At 37.4% G+C, this 19,531-nt stretch overlaps 1 protein-coding gene across 1 annotated transcript in view; it reads left to right on the top strand.

Annotated features, from left to right (window-relative positions):
- Window positions 1–19,531, top strand: part of LOC100485356 (mucin-2) — a 110,148-nt gene that overhangs the window by 74,088 nt on the left and 16,529 nt on the right. The window lies entirely within an intron of this gene.

Genomic DNA, 19,531 nt, shown 5'->3' with positions numbered 1-19,531 from the left:
AGAACATAAGGAGAATTGCACAACAACAACAACACGTAAGTAATTACCACTAAAAGACAGATATGTTATCACTGAGGAAGATGTTAAGAGCAAGGGTCAAATGAAAGTACAAAACCAAAAGGATCTAATTTTACTATATTGCTTTCAAGCACAATACAATTTATGAAACTTCATCTTTAATTTCCCTCGCATAGAAGTATTCCAAAGTGAGGAATATGACTTTACACCAAACTTTATGTTACATCCTGTTAGCAATGTCTTATTTATTTCTAATGTAATCCTACAGCAACACCAACCACGCACACAAGATGTTTCTGTTATTACAATGGAGAGCGGTACTGGCCAGGTAAAGCAGTCAATTCTAGAATGTTTGCATGTTCCTTAAATTGATCTTACCCCCAGAAAGGATGCGGTTTAAACTTACTCATAGTGATCAACTTCTTCTTGCAGGTCAGACTATAAGCAGTAGTACAAGTGATGAAGGGCATGGAAAATGCTCACATCATCATCTTAAATGTGAACACAATTGTATGACAAAAGAACATAAGGAGAATTGCACAACAACAACAACACGTAAGTAATTACCACTAAAGACAGATATGCTATCACTGAGGAAGATGTTAAGCGCAAGGATCAAATGAAAGTACAAAACCAAAAGCATCTATTTTTACTATATTGCTTTCAAGTACAATTCAATTTATGAAACTTCATCTTTTATTTCTCTCACATAGAAGTATTCCAAAGTGAGGAATATGACTTTACACCAAACTTTATGTTACATCCTGTTAGCAGTGTCTAATTTATTTCTAATGTATTCTTACAGCAACAACAACCACACACACAAGATGTTTCTGTTATTACAATGGAGAGCGGTACTGGCCAGGTAAAGCAGTCAATTCTAGAATGTTTGCATGTTCTTTAAAGGGGATCTATACCATAAATTTTTACAATGCACTAAACAATGTAAAATAATAGAAGGAAGTGCTTTTATTTTAATACCTTTGGCTTCAAATATGTCCATAACTGCTTGAAAACTTTGCTCTACCCATACCTTATGCCAGCTTCCGGTTTAGACTCTTCAGTATAAGGCTCAGAGAGCCACCGGCCCAGAGAGACTTTAAGGACACCACCTCACCTACTTAAAGTGAAGTGAATATGCATAGAGTGGATTGGGACTTAGCTATGTCACAGACAGTCCGTTTCTGCTCTACTCGCTCCCCTCCCCCCCCAGCAGCAGCACAAGCAGGGAGACACAGAAGGAGGGAGGAGTTTTCCCTGTTGCTGCTGAGTAAAGCCTGTCCGTCAGTGCTGTGACCACTTCCTGTGGGAGACTGAAGTGACACTCCCATGTCTCATTTCACTCTAGCTTCAGACTGGAGAGCTTGTCTATGCAGCTCTTATATAATGGCAGTTTTTAGGACTTAAAATGCTTTCAAAACATCTTTTTTCTTCATCATTTCACATTTTGAAGGAGAATGAATATTATAACTAAATATGAATGTTATATCAAATGTCTCCTTTAAATGGATCTTACCCCCCAAAAGGATTCGGTGTAAACATACTCATAGTGATCATCAACTTCTTCTTGCAGGTCAGACTATAAGCAGTAGTACAAGTGATGAAGGGCATGGAAAATGCTCACATCATCATCTTAAATGTGAACACAATTGTAAGACAAAAGAACATAAGGAGAATTGCGAAACAACAACAACACGTAAGTAATTACCACTAAAGACAGATATGCTATCACTGAGGAAGAGGTTAATAGCAAGGATCAAATGAAAGTACAAAACCAAAAGGATCTATTTTTACTATATTGCTTTCAAGCACAATACAATTTATGAAACTTCATCTTTAATTTCCCTCGCATAGAAGTATTCCAAAGTGAGGAATATGACTTTACACCAAACTTTATGTTACATCCTGTTAGCAATGTCTTATTTATTTCTAATGTATTCTTACAGCAACACCAACCACACACACAAGATGTTTCTGTTATTACAATGGAGAGCGGTACTGGCCAGGTAAAGCAGTCAATTCTAGAAAGTTTGCATGTTCCTTAAAGGGGATCTATACCATAAATTTTTAAAATGCACTAAACAATGTAAAATAATAGAAGGAAGTGCTTTTATTTTAATACCTTTGGCTTCAAATATGTCCATAACTGCTTGAAAACTTTGCTCTACCCATACCTTATGCCAGCTTCCGGTTTAGACTCTTCAGTATAAGGCTCAGAGAGCCACCGGCCCAGAGAGACTTTAAGGACACCACCTCACCTACTTAAAGTGAAGTGAATATGCATAGAGTGGATTGGGCTTAGCTATGTCACAGACAGTCCGTTTCTGCTCTACTCGCTCCCCTCCCCCCCAGCAGCAGCACAAGCAGAGAGACACAGAAGGAGGGAGGGGTTTTCCCTGCTGCTGCTGAGTAAAGCCTGTCCGTCAGTGCTGTGACCACTTCCTGTGGGAGACTGAAGTGACACTCCCATGTCTCATTTCACTCTAGCTTCAGACTGGAGAGCTTGTCTATGCAGCTCTTATATAATGGCAGTATTTAGGACGTAAAATGCTTTCAAAACATCTTTCTTTCTGCATCATTTCACATTTTGAAGGAGGATTAATATTATAACTGAATATGAACTTTATATCAAATGTCACCTTTAAATGGATCTTACCCCCAGAAAGGATTCGATGTAAACATACTCATAGTGATCATCAACTTCTTCTTGCAGGTCAGACTATAAGCAGTAGTACAAGTGATGAAGGGCATGGAAAATGCTCACATCATCATCTTAAATGTGAACACAATTGTAAGACAAAAGAACATAAGGAGAATTGCACAACAACAACAACACGTAAGTAATTACCACAAAAAGACAGATATGCTATCACTGAGGAAGAGGTTAATAGCAAGGATCAAATGAAAGTACAAAACCAAAAGGATCTATTTTTACTATATTGCTTTCAAGCACAATACAATTTATGAAACTTCATCTTTAATTTCCCTCGCATAGAAGTATTCCAAAGTGAGGAATATGACTTTACACCAAACTTTATGTTACATCCTGTTAGCAATGTCTTATTTATTTCTAATGTAATCCTACAGCAACACCAACCACGCACACAAGATGTTTCTGTTATTACAATGGAGAGCGGTACTGGCCAGGTAAAGCAGTCAATTCTAGAATGTTTGCATGTTCCTTAAATTGATCTTACCCCCAGAAAGGATGCGGTTTAAACTTACTCATAGTGATCAACTTCTTCTTGCAGGTCAGACTATAAGCAGTAGTACAAGTGATGAAGGGCATGGAAAATGCTCACATCATCATCTTAAATGTGAACACAATTGTATGACAAAAGAACATAAGGAGAATTGCACAACAACAACAACACGTAAGTAATTACCACTAAAGACAGATATGCTATCACTGAGGAAGATGTTAAGCGCAAGGATCAAATGAAAGTACAAAACCAAAAGCATCTATTTTTACTATATTGCTTTCAAGTACAATTCAATTTATGAAACTTCATCTTTTATTTCTCTCACATAGAAGTATTCCAAAGTGAGGAATATGACTTTACACCAAACTTTATGTTACATCCTGTTAGCAGTGTCTAATTTATTTCTAATGTATTCTTACAGCAACAACAACCACACACACAAGATGTTTCTGTTATTACAATGGAGAGCGGTACTGGCCAGGTAAAGCAGTCAATTCTAGAATGTTTGCATGTTCTTTAAAGGGGATCTATACCATTAATTTTTACAATGCACTAAACAATGTAAAATAATAGAAGGAAGTGCTTTTATTTTAATACCTTTGGCTTCAAATATGTCCATAACTGCTTGAAAACTTTGCTCTACCCATACCTTATGCCAGCTTCCGGTTTAGACTCTTCAGTATAAGGCTCAGAGAGCCACCGGCCTAGAGAGACTTTAAGGACACCACCTCACCTACTTAAAGTGAAGTGAATATGCATAGAGTGGATTGGGCTTAGCTATGTCACAGACAGTCCGTTTCTGCTCTACTCGCTCCCCTCCCCCCCACCCAGCAGCAGCACAAGCAGAGAGACACAGAAGGAGGGAGGGGTTTTCCCTGCTGCTGCTGAGTAAAGCCTGTCCATCAGTGCTGTGACCACTTCCTGTGGGAGACTGAAGTGACACTCCCATGTCTCATTTCACTCTAGCTTCAGACTGGAGAGCTTGTCTATGCAGCTCTTATATAATGGCAGTTTTTAGGACTTAAAATGCTTTCAAAACATCTTTCTTTCTTCATCATTTCACATTTTGAAGGAGAATGAATATTATAACTAAATATGAACGTTATATCAAATGTCTCCTTTAAATGGATCTTACCCCCAGAAAGAATTCGGTGTAAACATACTCATAGTGATCATCAACTTCTTCTTGCAGGTCAGACTATAAGCAGTAGTACAAGTGATGAAGGGCATGGAAAATGCTCACATCATCATCTTAAATGTGAACACAATTGTAAGACAAAAGAACATAAGGAGAATTGCGAAACAACAACAACACGTAAGTAATTACCACTAAATGACAGATATGCTATCACTGAGGAAGATGTTAATAGCAAGGATCAAATGAAAGTACAAAACCAAAAGGATCTATTTTTACTATATTGCTTTCAAGCACAATACAATTTATGAAACTTCATCTTTAATTTCCCTCGCATAGAAGTATTCCAAAGTGAGGAATATGACTTTACACCAAACTTTATGTTACATCCTGTTAGCAGTGTCTTATTTATTTCTAATGTATTCTTACAGCAACACCAACCACGCACACAAGATGTTTCTGTTATTACAATGGAGAGCGGTACTGGCCAGGTAAAGCAGTCAATTCTAGAATGTTTGCATGTTCCTTAAATTGATCTTACCCCCAGAAAGGATGCGGTTTAAACTTACTCATAGTGATCAACTTCTTCTTGCAGGTCAGACTATAAGCAGTAGTACAAGTGATGAAGGGCATGGAAAATGCTCACATCATCATCTTAAATGTGAACATAATTGTATGACAAAAGAACATATGGAGAATTGCACAACAACAACAACACGTAAGTAATTACCACTAAAGACAGATATGCTATCACTGAGGAAGATGTTAAGCGCAAGGATCAAATGAAAGTACAAAACCAAAAGCATCTATTTTTACTATATTGCTTTCAAGTACAATTCAATTTATGAAACTTCATCTTTTATTTCTCTCACATAGAAGTATTCCAAAGTGAGGAATATGACTTTACACCAAACTTTATGTTACATCCTGTTAGCAGTGTCTAATTTATTTCTAATGTATTCTTACAGCAACAACAACCACACACACAAGATGTTTCTGTTATTACAATGGAGAGCGGTACTGGCCAGGTAAAACAGTCAATTATAGAATGTTTGCATGTTCCTTAAAGGGGATCTATACCATAAATTTTTACAATGCACTAAACAATGTAAAATAATAGAAGGAAGTGCTTTTATTTTAATACCTTTGGCTTCAAATATGTCCATAACTGCTTGAAAACTTTGCTCTACCCATACCTTATGCCAGCTTCCGGTTTAGACTCTTCAGTATAAGGCTCAGAGAGCCACCGGCCCAGAGAGACTTTAAGGACACCACCTCACCTACTTAAAGTGAAGTGAATATGCATAGAGTGGATTGGGCTTAGCTATGTCACAGACAGTCCGTTTCTGCTCTACTCGCTCCCCTCCCCCCCAGCAGCAGCACAAGCAGAGAGACACAGAAGGAGGGAGGGGTTTTCCCTGCTGCTGCTGAGTAAAGCCTGTCCATCAGTGCTGTGACCACTTCCTGTGGGAGACTGAAGTGACACTCCCATGTCTCATTTCACTCTAGCTTCAGACTGGAGAGCTTGTCTATGCAGCTCTTATATAATGGCAGTATTTAGGACGTAAAATGCTTTCAAAACATCTTTCTTTCTGCATCATTTCACATTTTGAAGGAGGATTAATATTATAACTGAATATGAACTTTATATCAAATGTCACCTTTAAATGGATCTTACCCCCCGAAAGGATTCGATGTAAACATACTCATAGTGATCATCAACTTCTTCTTGCAGGTCAGACTATAAGCAGTAGTACAAGTGATGAAGGGCATGGAAAATGCTCACATCATCATCTTAAATGTGAACACAATTGTAAGACAAAAGAACATAAGGAGAATTGCGAAACAACAACAACACGTAAGTAATTACCACTAAATGACAGATATGCTATCACTGAGGAAGATGTTAATAGCAAGGATCAAATGAAAGTACAAAACCAAAAGGATCTATTTTTACTATATTGCTTTCAAGCACAATACAATTTATGAAACTTCATCTTTAATTTCCCTCGCATAGAAGTATTCCAAAGTGAGGAATATGACTTTACACCAAACTTTATGTTACATCCTGTTAGCAGTGTCTTATTTATTTCTAATGTATTCTTACAGCAACACCAACCACGCACACAAGATGTTTCTGTTATTACAATGGAGAGCGGTACTGGCCAGGTAAAGCAGTCAATTCTAGAATGTTTGCATGTTCCTTAAATTGATCTTACCCCCAGAAAGGATGCGGTTTAAACTTACTCATAGTGATCAACTTCTTCTTGCAGGTCAGACTATAAGCAGTAGTACAAGTGATGAAGGGCATGGAAAATGCTCACATCATCATCTTAAATGTGAACATAATTGTATGACAAAAGAACATATGGAGAATTGCACAACAACAACAACACGTAAGTAATTACCACTAAAGACAGATATGCTATCACTGAGGAAGATGTTAAGCGCAAGGATCAAATGAAAGTACAAAACCAAAAGCATCTATTTTTACTATATTGCTTTCAAGTACAATTCAATTTATGAAACTTCATCTTTTATTTCTCTCACATAGAAGTATTCCAAAGTGAGGAATATGACTTTACACCAAACTTTATGTTACATCCTGTTAGCAGTGTCTAATTTATTTCTAATGTATTCTTACAGCAACAACAACCACACACACAAGATGTTTCTGTTATTACAATGGAGAGCGGTACTGGCCAGGTAAAGCAGTCAATTCTAGAATGTTTGCATGTTCTTTAAAGGGGATCTATACCATTAATTTTTACAATGCACTAAACAATGTAAAATAATAGAAGGAAGTGCTTTTATTTTAATACCTTTGGCTTCAAATATGTCCATAACTGCTTGAAAACTTTGCTCTACCCATACCTTATGCCAGCTTCCGGTTTAGACTCTTCAGTATAAGGCTCAGAGAGCCACCGGCCCAGAGAGACTTTAAGGACACCACCTCACCTACTTAAAGTGAAGTGAATATGCATAGAGTGGATTGGACTTAGCTATGTCACAGACAGTCCGTTTCTGCTCTACTCGCTCCCCTCCTCCCCCAGCAGCAGCACAAGCAGGGAGACACAGAAGGAGGGAGGGGTTTTCCCTGCTGCTGCTGAGTAAAGCCTGTCCATCAGTGCTGTGACCACTTCCTGTGGGAGACTGAAGTGACACTCCCATGTCTCATTTCACTCTAGCTTCAGACTGGAGAGCTTGTCTATGCAGCTCTTATATAATGGCAGTTTTTAGGACTTAAAATGCTTTCAAAACATCTTTCTTTCTTCATCATTTCACATTTTGAAGGAGAATGAATATTATAACTAAATATGAACGTTATATCAAATGTCTCCTTTAAATGGATCTTACCCCCAGAAAGAATTCGGTGTAAACATACTCATAGTGATCATCAACTTCTTCTTGCAGGTCAGACTATAAGCAGTAGTACAAGTGATGAAGGGCATGGAAAATGCTCACATCATCATCTTAAATGTGAACACAATTGTAAGACAAAAGAACATATGGAGAATTGCACAACAACAACAACACGTAAGTAATTACCACTAAAAGACAGATATGCTATCACTGAGGAAGATGTTAATAGCAAGGATCAAATGAAAGTACAAAACCAAAAGGATCTATTTTTACTATATTGCTTTCAAGCACAATACAATTTATGAAACTTCATCTTTAATTTCCCTCGCATAGAAGTATTCCAAAGTGAGGAATATGACTTTACACCAAACTTTATGTTACATCCTGTTAGCAATTTCTTATTTATTTCTAATGTAATCCTACAGCAACACCAACCACGCACACAAGATGTTTCTGTTATTACAATGGAGAGCGGTACTGGCCAGGTAAAGCAGTCAATTCTAGAATGTTTGCATGTTCCTTAAATTGATCTTACCCCCAGAAAGGATGCGGTTTAAACTTACTCATAGTGATCAACTTCTTCTTGCAGGTCAGACTATAAGCAGTAGTACAAGTGATGAAGGGCATGGAAAATGCTCACATCATCATCTTAAATGTGAACACAATTGTTTGACAAAAGAACATAAGGAGAATTGCACAACAACACGTAAGTAATTACCACTAAAGACAGATATGCTATCACTGAGGAAGATGTTAAGAGAAAGGATCAAATGAAAGTACAAAACCAAAAGCATCTATTTTTACTATATTGCTTTCAAGTACAATTCAATTTATGAAACTTCATCTTTTATTTCCCTCACATAGAAGTATTCCAAAGTGAGGAATATGACTTTACACCAAACTTTATGTTACATCCTGTTAGCAGTGTCTAATTTATTTCTAATGTATTCTTACAGCAACAACAACCACACACACAAGATGTTTCTGTTATTACAATGGAGAGCGGTACTGGCCAGGTAAAGCAGTCAATTCTAGAATGTTTGCATGTTCCTTAAAGGGGATCTATACCATAAATTTTTACAATGCACTAAACAATGTAAAATAATAGAAGGAAGTGCTTTTATTTTAATACCTTTGGCTTCAAATATGTCCATAACTGCTTGAAAACTTTGCTCTACCCATACCTTATGCCAGCTTCCGGTTTAGACTCTTCAGTATAAGGCTCAGAGAGCCACCGGCCCAGAGAGACTTTAAGGACACCACCTAACCTACTTAAAGTGAAGTGAATATGCATAGAGTGGATTGGGCTTAGCTATGTCACAGACAGTCCGTTTCTGCTCTACTCGCTCCCCTCCCCCCCCAGCAGCAGCACAAGCAGAGAGACACAGAAGGAGGGAGGGGTTTTCCCTGCTGCTGCTGAGTAAAGCCTGTCCGTCAGTGCTGTGACCACTTCCTGTGGGAGACTGAAGTGACACTCCCATGTCTCATTTCACTCTGGCTTCAGACTGGAGAGCTTGTCTATTCAGCTCTTATATAATGGCAGTTTTTAGGACGTAAAATGCTTTCAAAACATCTTTCTTTCTACATCATTTAACATTTTGAAGGAGAATGAATATTATAGCTGAATATGAACTTTATATCAAATGTCTCCTTTAAATGGATCTTACCTCCCAAAAGGATTCGGTGTAAACATACTCATAGTGATCATCAACTTCTTCTTGCAGGTCAGACTATAAGCAGTAGTACAAGTGATGAAGGGCATGGAAAATGCTCACATCATCATCTTAAATGTGAACACAATTGTAAGACAAAAGAACATAAGGAGAATTGCACATCAACAACAACACGTAAGTAATTACCACTAAAAGACAGATATGCTATCACTTAGGAAGATGTTAAGAGCAAGGGTCAAATGAAAGTACAAAACCAAAAGGATCTAATTTTACTATATTGCTTTCAAGCACAATACAATTTATGAAACTTCATCTTTAATTTCCCTCGCATAGAAGTATTCCAAAGTGAGGAATATGACTTTACACCAAACTTTATGTTACATCCTGTTAGCAATGTCTTATTTATTTCTAATGTAATCCTACAGCAACACCAACCACGCACACAAGATGTTTCTGTTATTACAATGGAGAGCGGTACTGGCCAGGTAAAGCAGTCAATTCTAGAATGTTTGCATGTTCCTTAAATTGATCTTACCCCCAGAAAGGATGCGGTTTAAACTTACTCATAGTGATCAACTTCTTCTTGCAGGTCAGACTATAAGCAGTAGTACAAGTGATGAAGGGCATGGAAAATGCTCACATCATCATCTTAAATGTGAACACAATTGTATGACAAAAGAACATAAGGAGAATTGCACAACAACAACAACACGTAAGTAATTACCACTAAAGACAGATATGCTATCACTGAGGAAGATGTTAAGCGCAAGGATCAAATGAAAGTACAAAACCAAAAGGATCTATTTTTACTATATTGCTTTCAAGTACAATTCAATTTATGAAACTTCATCTTTTATTTCCCTCACATAGAAGTATTCCAAAGTGAGGAATATGGCTTTACACCAAACTTTATGTTACATCCTGTTAGCAGTGTCTAATTTATTTCTAATGTATTCTTACAGCAACAACAACCACACACACAAGATGTTTCTGTTATTACAATGGAGAGCGGTACTGGCCAGGTAAAACAGTCAATTATAGAATGTTTGCATGTTCCTTAATGGGGATCTATACCATAAATTTTTACAATGCACTAAACAATGTAAAATAATAGAAGGAAGTGCTTTTATTTTAATACCTTTGGCTTCAAATATGTCCATAACTGCTTGAAAACTTTGCTCTACCCATACCTTATGCCAGCTTCAGGTTTAGACTCTTCAGTATAAGGCTCAGAGAGCCACCGGCCCAGAGAGACTTTAAGGACACCACCTCACCTACTTAAAGTGAAGTGAATATGCATAGAGTGGATTGGGCTTAGCTATGTCACAGACAGTCCGTTTCTGCTCTACTCGCTCCCCTCCCCCCAGCAGCAGCAGCACAAGCAGAGAGACACAGAAGGAGGGAGGGGTTTTCCCTGATGCTGCTGAGTAAAGCCTGTCCATCAGTGCTGTGACCACTTCCTGTGGGAGACTGAAGTGACACTCCCATGTCTCATTTCACTCTAGCTTCAGACTGGAGAGCTTGTCTATACAGCTCTTATATAATGGCAGTTTTTAGGACGTAAAATGCTTTCAAAACATCTTTCTTTCTGCATCATTTAACATTTTGAAGGAGAATGAATATTATAACTGAATATGAACTTTATATCAAATGTCACCTTTAAATGGATCTTACCCCCAGAAAGGATTCGGTGTAAACATACTCATAGTGATCATCAACTTCTTCTTGCAGGTCAGACTATAAGCAGTAGTACAAGTGATGAAGGGCATGGAAAATGCTCACATCATCATCTTAAATGTGAACACAATTGTAAGACAAAAGAACATATGGAGAATTGCACAACAACAACAACACGTAAGTAATTACCACTAAAAGACAGATATGCTATCACTGAGGAAGATGTTAATAGCAAGGATCAAATGAAAGTACAAAACCAAAAGGATCTTTTTTTACTGTATTGCTTTCAAACACAATACAATTTATGAAACTTCATCTTTAATTTCCCTCGAATAGAAGTATTCCAAAGTGAGGAATATGACTTTACACCAAACTTTATGTTACATCCTGTTAGCAATGTCTTATTTATTTCTAATGTAATCCTACAGCAACACCAACCACGCACACAAGATGTTTCTGTTATTACAATGGAGAGCGGTACTGGCCAGGTAAAGCAGTCAATTCTAGAATGTTTGCATGTTCCTTAAATGGATCTTACCCCCAGAAAGGATGCGGTTTAAACTTACTCATAGTGATCAACTTCTTCTTGCAGGTCAGACTATAAGCAGTAGTACAAGTGATGAAGGGCATGGAAAATGCTCACATCATCATCTTAAATGTGAACACAATTGTAAGACAAAAGAACATATGGAGAATTGCACAACAACAACAACACGTAAGTAATTACCACTAAAGACAGATATGCTATCACTGAGGAAGATGTTAAGCGCAAGGATCAAATGAAAGTACAAAACCAAAAGCATCTATTTTTACTATATTGCTTTCAAGTACAATTCAATTTATGAAACTTCATCTTTTATTTCTCTCACATAGAAGTATTCCAAAGTGAGGAATATGACTTTACACCAAACTTTATGTTACATCCTGTTAGCAGTGTCTAATTTATTTCTAATGTATTCTTACAGCAACAACAACCACACACACAAGATGTTTCTGTTATTACAATGGAGAGCGGTACTGGCCAGGTAAAACAGTCAATTATAGAATGTTTGCATGTTCCTTAAAGGGGATCTATACCATAAATTTTTACAATGCACTAAACAATGTAAAATAATAGAAGGAAGTGCTTTTATTTTAATACCTTTGGCTTCAAATATGTCCATAACTGCTTGAAAACTTTGCTCTACCCATACCTTATGCCAGCTTCCGGTTTAGACTCTTCAGTATAAGGCTCAGAGAGCCACCGGCCCAGAGAGACTTTAAGGACACCACCTCACCTACTTAAAGTGAAGTGAATATGCATAGAGTGGATTGGGCTTAGCTATGTCACAGACAGTCCGTTTCTGCTCTACTCGCTCCCCTCCCCCCCAGCAGCAGCACAAGCAGAGAGACACAGAAGGAGGGAGGGGTTTTCCCTGCTGCTGCTGAGTAAAGCCTGTCCATCAGTGCTGTGACCACTTCCTGTGGGAGACTGAAGTGACACTCCCATGTCTCATTTCACTCTAGCTTCAGACTGGAGAGCTTGTCTATGCAGCTCTTATATAATGGCAGTATTTAGGACGTAAAATGCTTTCAAAACATCTTTCTTTCTGCATCATTTCACATTTTGAAGGAGGATTAATATTATAACTGAATATGAACTTTATATCAAATGTCACCTTTAAATGGATCTTACCCCCCGAAAGGATTCGATGTAAACATACTCATAGTGATCATCAACTTCTTCTTGCAGGTCAGACTATAAGCAGTAGTACAAGTGATGAAGGGCATGGAAAATGCTCACATCATCATCTTAAATGTGAACACAATTGTAAGACAAAAGAACATAAGGAGAATTGCGAAACAACAACAACACGTAAGTAATTACCACTAAATGACAGATATGCTATCACTGAGGAAGATGTTAATAGCAAGGATCAAATGAAAGTACAAAACCAAAAGGATCTATTTTTACTATATTGCTTTCAAGCACAATACAATTTATGAAACTTCATCTTTAATTTCCCTCGCATAGAAGTATTCCAAAGTGAGGAATATGACTTTACACCAAACTTTATGTTACATCCTGTTAGCAGTGTCTTATTTATTTCTAATGTATTCTTACAGCAACACCAACCACGCACACAAGATGTTTCTGTTATTACAATGGAGAGCGGTACTGGCCAGGTAAAGCAGTCAATTCTAGAATGTTTGCATGTTCCTTAAATTGATCTTACCCCCAGAAAGGATGCGGTTTAAACTTACTCATAGTGATCAACTTCTTCTTGCAGGTCAGACTATAAGCAGTAGTACAAGTGATGAAGGGCATGGAAAATGCTCACATCATCATCTTAAATGTGAACATAATTGTATGACAAAAGAACATATGGAGAATTGCACAACAACAACAACACGTAAGTAATTACCACTAAAGACAGATATGCTATCACTGAGGAAGATGTTAAGCGCAAGGATCAAATGAAAGTACAAAACCAAAAGCATCTATTTTTACTATATTGCTTTCAAGTACAATTCAATTTATGAAACTTCATCTTTTATTTCTCTCACATAGAAGTATTCCAAAGTGAGGAATATGACTTTACACCAAACTTTATGTTACATCCTGTTAGCAGTGTCTAATTTATTTCTAATGTATTCTTACAGCAACAACAACCACACACACAAGATGTTTCTGTTATTACAATGGAGAGCGGTACTGGCCAGGTAAAGCAGTCAATTCTAGAATGTTTGCATGTTCTTTAAAGGGGATCTATACCATTAATTTTTACAATGCACTAAACAATGTAAAATAATAGAAGGAAGTGCTTTTATTTTAATACCTTTGGCTTCAAATATGTCCATAACTGCTTGAAAACTTTGCTCTACCCATACCTTATGCCAGCTTCCGGTTTAGACTCTTCAGTATAAGGCTCAGAGAGCCACCGGCCCAGAGAGACTTTAAGGACACCACCTCACCTACTTAAAGTGAAGTGAATATGCATAGAGTGGATTGGACTTAGCTATGTCACAGACAGTCCGTTTCTGCTCTACTCGCTCCCCTCCTCCCCCAGCAGCAGCACAAGCAGGGAGACACAGAAGGAGGGAGGGGTTTTCCCTGCTGCTGCTGAGTAAAGCCTGTCCATCAGTGCTGTGACCACTTCCTGTGGGAGACTGAAGTGACACTCCCATGTCTCATTTCACTCTAGCTTCAGACTGGAGAGCTTGTCTATGCAGCTCTTATATAATGGCAGTTTTTAGGACTTAAAATGCTTTCAAAACATCTTTCTTTCTTCATCATTTCACATTTTGAAGGAGAATGAATATTATAACTAAATATGAACGTTATATCAAATGTCTCCTTTAAATGGATCTTACCCCCAGAAAGAATTCGGTGTAAACATACTCATAGTGATCATCAACTTCTTCTTGCAGGTCAGACTATAAGCAGTAGTACAAGTGATGAAGGGCATGGAAAATGCTCACATCATCATCTTAAATGTGAACACAATTGTAAGACAAAAGAACATATGGAGAATTGCACAACAACAACAACACGTAAGTAATTACCACTAAAAGACAGATATGCTATCACTGAGGAAGATGTTAATAGCAAGGATCAAATGAAAGTACAAAACCAAAAGGATCTATTTTTACTATATTGCTTTCAAGCACAATACAATTTATGAAACTTCATCTTTAATTTCCCTCGCATAGAAGTATTCCAAAGTGAGGAATATGACTTTACACCAAACTTTATGTTACATCCTGTTAGCAATTTCTTATTTATTTCTAATGTAATCCTACAGCAACACCAACCACGCACACAAGATGTTTCTGTTATTACAATGGAGAGCGGTACTGGCCAGGTAAAGCAGTCAATTCTAGAATGTTTGCATGTTCCTTAAATTGATCTTACCCCCAGAAAGGATGCGGTTTAAACTTACTCATAGTGATCAACTTCTTCTTGCAGGTCAGACTATAAGCAGTAGTACAAGTGATGAAGGGCATGGAAAATGCTCACATCATCATCTTAAATGTGAACACAATTGTTTGACAAAAGAACATAAGGAGAATTGCACAACAACACGTAAGTAATTACCACTAAAGACAGATATGCTATCACTGAGGAAGATGTTAAGAGAAAGGATCAAATGAAAGTACAAAACCAAAAGCATCTATTTTTACTATATTGCTTTCAAGTACAATTCAATTTATGAAACTTCATCTTTTATTTCCCTCACATAGAAGTATTCCAAAGTGAGGAATATGACTTTACACCAAACTTTATGTTACATCCTGTTAGCAGTGTCTAATTTATTTCTAATGTATTCTTACAGCAACAACAACCACACACACAAGATGTTTCTGTTATTACAATGGAGAGCGGTACTGGCCAGGTAAAGCAGTCAATTCTAGAATGTTTGCATGTTCCTTAAAGGGGATCTATACCATAAATTTTTACAATGCACTAAACAATGTAAAATAATAGAAGGAAGTGCTTTTATTTTAATACCTTTGGCTTCAAATATGTCCATAACTGCTTGAAAACTTTGCTCTACCCATACCTTATGCCAGCTTCCGGTTTAGACTCTTCAGTATAAGGCTCAGAGAGCCACCGGCCCAGAGAGACTTTAAGGACACCACCTAACCTACTTAAAGTGAAGTGAATATGCATAGAGTGGATTGGGCTTAGCTATGTCACAGACAGTCCGTTTCTGCTCTACTCGCTCCCCTCCCCCCCAGCAGCAGCACAAGCAGAGAGACACAGAAGGAGGGAGGGGTTTTCCCTGCTGCTGCTGAGTAAAGCCTGTCCGTCAGTGCTGTGACCACTTCCTGTGGGAGACTGAAGTGACACTCCCATGTCTCATTTCACTCTGGCTTCAGACTGGAGAGCTTGTCTATTCAGCTCTTATATAATGGCAGTTTTTAGGACGTAAAATGCTTTCAAAACATCTTTCTTTCTACATCATTTAACATTTTGAAGGAGAATGAATATTATAGCTGAATATGAACTTTATATCAAATGTCTCCTTTAAATGGATCTTACCTCCCAAAAGGATTCGGTGTAAACATACTCATAGTGATCATCAACTTCTTCTTGCAGGTCAGACTATAAGCAGTAGTACAAGTGATGAAGGGCATGGAAAATGCTCACATCATCATCTTAAATGTGAACACAATTGTAAGACAAAAGAACATAAGGAGAATTGCACATCAACAACAACACGTAAGTAATTACCACTAAAAGACAGATATGCTATCACTTAGGAAGATGTTAAGAGCAAGGGTCAAATGAAAGTACAAAACCAAAAGGATCTAATTTTACTATATTGCTTTCAAGCACAATACAATTTATGAAACTTCATCTTTAATTTCCCTCGCATAGAAGTATTCCAAAGTGAGGAATATGACTTTACACCAAACTTTATGTTACATCCTGTTAGCAATGTCTTATTTATTTCTAATGTAATCCTACAGCAACACCAACCACGCACACAAGATGTTTCTGTTATTACAATGGAGAGCGGTACTGGCCAGGTAAAGCAGTCAATTCTAGAATGTTTGCATGTTCCTTAAATTGATCTTACCCCCAGAAAGGATGCGGTTTAAACTTACTCATAGTGATCAACTTCTTCTTGCAGGTCAGACTATAAGCAGTAGTACAAGTGATGAAGGGCATGGAAAATGCTCACATCATCATCTTAAATGTGAACACAATTGTATGACAAAAGAACATAAGGAGAATTGCACAACAACAACAACACGTAAGTAATTACCACTAAAGACAGATATGCTATCACTGAGGAAGATGTTAAGCGCAAGGATCAAATGAAAGTACAAAACCAAAAGGATCTATTTTTACTATATTGCTTTCAAGTACAATTCAATTTATGAAACTTCATCTTTTATTTCCCTCACATAGAAGTATTCCAAAGTGAGGAATATGGCTTTACACCAAACTTTATGTTACATCCTGTTAGCAGTGTCTAATTTATTTCTAATGTATTCTTACAGCAACAACAACCACACACACAAGATGTTTCTGTTATTACAATGGAGAGCGGTACTGGCCAGGTAAAACAGTCAATTATAGAATGTTTGCATGTTCCTTAATGGGGATCTATACCATAAATTTTTACAATGCACTAAACAATGTAAAATAATAGAAGGAAGTGCTTTTATTTTAATACCTTTGGCTTCAAATATGTCCATAACTGCTTGAAAACTTTGCTCTACCCATACCTTATGCCAGCTTCAGGTTTAGACTCTTCAGTATAAGGCTCAGAGAGCCACCGGCCCAGAGAGACTTTAAGGACACCACCTCACCTACTTAAAGTGAAGTGAATATGCATAGAGTGGATTGGGCTTAGCTATGTCACAGACAGTCCGTTTCTGCTCTACTCGCTCCCCTCCCCCAGCAGCAGCAGCACAAGCAGAGAGACACAGAAGGAGGGAGGGGTTTTCCCTGATGCTGCTGAGTAAAGCCTGTCCATCAGTGCTGTGACCACTTCCTGTGGGAGACTGAAGTGACACTCCCATGTCTCATTTCACTCTAGCTTCAGACTGGAGAGCTTGTCTATACAGCTCTTATATAATGGCAGTTTTTAGGACGTAAAATGCTTTCAAAACATCTTTCTTTCTGCATCATTTAACATTTTGAAGGAGAATGAATATTATAACTGAATATGAACTTTATATCAAATGTCACCTTTAAATGGATCTTACCCCCAGAAAGGATTCGGTGTAAACATACTCATAGTGATCATCAACTTCTTCTTGCAGGTCAGACTATAAGCAGTAGTACAAGTGATGAAGGGCATGGAAAATGCTCACATCATCATCTTAAATGTGAACACAATTGTAAGACAAAAGAACATATGGAGAATTGCACAACAACAACAACACGTAAGTAATTACCACTAAAAGACAGATATGCTATCACTGAGGAAGATGTTAATAGCAAGGATCAAATGAAAGTACAAAACCAAAAGGATCTTTTTTTACTGTATTGCTTTCAAACACAATACAATTTATGAAACTTCATCTTTAATTTCCCTCGAATAGAAGTATTCCAAAGTGAGGAATATGACTTTACACCAAACTTTATGTTACATCCTGTTAGCAATGTCTTATTTATTTCTAATGTAATCCTACAGCAACACCAACCACGCACACAAGATGTTTCTGTTATTACAATGGAGAGCGGTACTGGCCAGGTAAAGCAGTCAATTCTAGAATGTTTGCATGTTCCTTAAATGGATCTTACCCCCAGAAAGGATGCGGTTTAAACTTACTCATAGTGATCAACTTCTTCTTGCAGGTCAGACTATAAGCAGTAGTACAAGTGATGAAGGGCATGGAAAATGCTCACATCATCATCTTAAATGTGAACACAATTGTAAGACAAAAGAACATATGGAGAATTGCACAACAACAACAACATGTAAGTAACGAAAATATTTTTTAAAACTTATGAATTGACTTAATGAAATCTGATTGTAAGCTGGCTTCACCCAATTTTCTAACTTTGGACCACAGTTATTGAAAGTCATAGAGTGACACCTAATTGCCAATTGGTGGCTTCACCTTCTTTTTCTAACCTTAAACTGTATTTACCCAGTGACTAACTGTGCAAAGTTTGGGGACCGTATCATAAATGGTATGAGAATGGCATTTCAAAATTAAACAAAAACAGTAGGTTAAAGCTGACTGGCTGTTTGTGATTTTGCCCACTTTTTCAAACCTTATACTACAGTCTATTACTGACTAACTATGAAGAGTTTGCATTAATACTATAAGAATGTTAGAAGCTTCAATTTCCCCATTAAAAATCAATAAGTTTAAATCTGATTGCCTGTTTGTGGCTTCACCCACTCTTGTCTAACCCCAAACTGAACTTACCCAGTGACTAACTTTGTCATGTTTGGGGACCCTGGTATTAATATTTAAAGAATGGCAGCAGTTTAAATGTAAACCATTGAAAGTCTATAGGTTAATTCTGATTGGCTAATGTTGGCTCCACCCACTTTTGAGTATCCAACAAATATTGCCTATTCATTTGGGATGACCCCAGGACTATGTAATTCAAGTTTGGTGACAATGGGTCTAATTTGAATGGCCGTTGTTGGCTCCCTTCACTTTTTCTAACCTTTAATTTCAGTTTACCATTGCCCAACTGTGAACAGTTTGGTAACTCTGGCTTAGCAGTGTGAAAATGGCAGCACATCAAATTTCCCCCATGGAAAGTCAATGGGTAAAATCTGATTGGCTGCTGGTGGCTCCACCCACATATTATAACCTTGAATTGTAGTTACCCAGGGACATACTGTGCAAGGTTTTGGGATATTGGCAGCAGGTTAAGTGTAAATCAATTACATTCTATGGGCGAAATCTAATTGGCTGTATTAAGAATTGTATTAAGAAAGAAATAAAATAAAAATAAGAAAATAAATGAAGTGGAATAATAAGATGAAGTCAAAGAA

Source organism: Xenopus tropicalis, chromosome 4 (assembly GCF_000004195.4).
Source record: "Xenopus tropicalis strain Nigerian chromosome 4, UCB_Xtro_10.0, whole genome shotgun sequence".
Classification (NCBI taxonomy): Eukaryota; Metazoa; Chordata; class Amphibia; order Anura; family Pipidae; genus Xenopus; species Xenopus tropicalis.
This window is presented reverse-complemented; position numbering and strand designations above follow the sequence as displayed.